Source organism: Marmota flaviventris, chromosome 19, assembly GCF_047511675.1.
Source record: "Marmota flaviventris isolate mMarFla1 chromosome 19, mMarFla1.hap1, whole genome shotgun sequence".
NCBI lineage: Eukaryota > Metazoa > Chordata > Mammalia > Rodentia > Sciuridae > Marmota > Marmota flaviventris.
Genome location: NC_092516.1, coordinates 40,165,897 through 40,168,535, shown reverse-complemented (window position 1 = coordinate 40,168,535; position 2,639 = coordinate 40,165,897). Strand labels below are relative to the sequence as shown.

Here is a 2,639-nt window from a genome sequence, read left to right as displayed (position 1 = left end):
CCAATGCTTCTGTATGTCCTTAATACCACTTCTTATATGGAGAAAAAGGTTATTGATTAGACTTTATTCCAATTTACTGGATCAAACTTAATCATGTCTTTAGGAACCATAAATTCAAATAGAGCTAGAGTCTGAGGCACTGAGTATTTAGAACATCAAAATATGTTGATGAAACACAATTTAACTAGTAACATAAATTAGTCACCTTCTAAAGACAGGTACCCAGGAAAAAAATTCAGAAAGAAAGAATATGCACAATTACCATTTTAACAACTACAATCAGATTACATCACATAAGAATAAGTTATATTTTCACCAGGAATCTCTGACTGTAGTTGCTTTTTGCAGCCAAAATTTCTTGGTATTGGCATTTTAAAAATGTCTAATCTCTTGGACATGTGGGTCATACTCATATTCTGGATCCTGTGTTGTGCTTTTTTTTCACCCTGTAGCCTCCAAGCATTTGCTCCTATGATGAAGCGGAGTTGACATAGTTGTTTTTGAAGATTTCCCTTAACATAAAAAAGTAAAATCTGGGCACTATGGTGCATGACTGTAACTGCTACATCTCAGGAGGCTGAGACAGGAGGATCACAAATTCAAAGCCAGACTCAGCAAAAGTGAGGCAGTAAGCAACTCAGTGGGACCTTGTCTCTAAAATACAAAATAGGGCTGGGAATGTGGCTCAGTGTTTGAGTGCCCCTGTGTTCAATTCCCAGTACCAGAAAAAAGAAGTGAAATCTTTTGTGTCTCTTAAGTCAAAGAATTCACCTTGGATATTTTGTCCTCATGGTACTGTCCTCACAATGTGGTGGAATAATATTTTCTCCTGACTGACATCCCTTATACCAGGATCAACCAAGACTTCAGGTAGCTTAGAAGCAATTTTATACAGGTATGTCCACAAGCAATTCTCATTTCTGTGCATGCTGCTAAGAAACTTTTTCATACCTAGTATCCTGTGTTATCTCATTTCTACTGAAGGGATGTTTTTAGATTACTCAGTTGTATAGTAGCTTCATGGAGACCATTGATACCAGTAGGTACTATGACCATACAGCTGACAAAACACCTTGAAGTTACTTGTAGAGACTGTTGAACAATTATCTGACACTCAGAACCTTATAACCTTGTCATCATGGGCATTCATGTCATGCACATGCCCAAATACAAAATTTTGAATCTTTCTTGTTTGAGATCCAGATTCCAATTCTGTGATAATTCATGGTATTGTCAATAAGCATAAGTCCCTCTTTGACCTTCTTTTACTCTAAACCCCTAATAAAGAAGTTTTTCTGCATGCTTCTATAGCCCATGTACATTTGTGTTTTGAAAACATAAGACTAGGTGATCTTTTACCTCTTTCTAGAGCAACATGTCTTATAATTGACAAACTCTGATTAAACTGACCACATTTTATTTTATTTTTTAACTTATTTTATTATTTTTTAAATACATGACAACAGTGGAATGTATTACAATCCTTATTACACATATAGAGCACAATTTTTTATATCTCTGTATATAAAGTATGTCCATGTAAATTTCTGCCATTATATATGTACTTTTTCTTGTATTACAATTCTTTTTTTTTTTTTTTGAGGGTCTGTTCTTATTTGTTACTGATAAAAATTCTTATTTTTGACTGGACTCAGACTTAGAAGTAGAAGCTCTCATAGAAGACAGCCTGTGTCTCTTGGCAATCCTTTCCTGGCGTTATTCTTTGGTTTCTTTCATTCTCTTGGCCCAAAGTTTGGCATATTCTGCAGTCTCTTCCTTATTCTTCTTAGTATGCTGTTTCTGCAGAGCAATACACCAGCGCTTGTGTTGAGTAAAAAAATGTTGAATCTTTCGTGCTTTGGTCCTGGGTTTTTTACCTTCCTTGTTTAAGGGTTTTCTGACAACATATTGGTGAACATCATCTTCCTTAGAGAGATTGAAAAGTTTGCGGATTCTACTAGCTCTTTTGGGTCCCAGTCTACGATGTACAGTAGTATCAGTAAGTCCAGGATTATCCTTCTCCCCTTTTTTTACAATAACCAAGTTGAGAATGCTCAGATTGGCATCCACAATGCAACCTTAAACAGATTTACACTTTCTCTCTCCAGTTCGCCTGGGTCTATAACAGGAGTGCCCCTTACTCAGTAGTAAGCAAACACGGCCATGGGTCAAGATACCCTGCTTCATGGGGAAATGTTGTTTCTTGTTCCCGCCACTGATTCAGACCACATAACCCTTCTTTTCTTCACCCAGAGCATCCACAGCAACTTCTGTGGCCATATGCTTCTCATAAAAAGTATGAAATTTGTATTCATCATCCACTTCAATGAGTTTCTGACAGCCAGTGGCTGGAAAGGAGATATTCAGGTTCATCTTGGAGCAGCTGTATTACAATTCTTAATACACACCTTTATACCACAATTTTTCATATCTCTGTTTGTATATAAGGTGTGTTGACACTCAATTCAAATCTTCATACAGGTATTTTGTGTAATGATGACCATCACATTCAACAATCCTTGCTAATTCCCTTCCTCCCTTTTCCTCTCACCCTTCTTTCCTATCTAGAATTAATCTGATCCTCCCATGCTCTTCCTCCCTACCCCACTATGAGTCACTCCTCTTGTATCAGAGAAAAC

General features: G+C 36.9%; 1 pseudogene; it reads right to left on the bottom strand.

Moving 5' to 3' along the window:
- Positions 1 to 1,635: 1,635 nt before the first annotated feature.
- On the bottom strand, positions 1,636 to 2,373 carry LOC114081231 (small ribosomal subunit protein eS6-like; annotated as a pseudogene).
- Between the last annotated feature and the right edge of the window lie 266 nt (positions 2,374 to 2,639).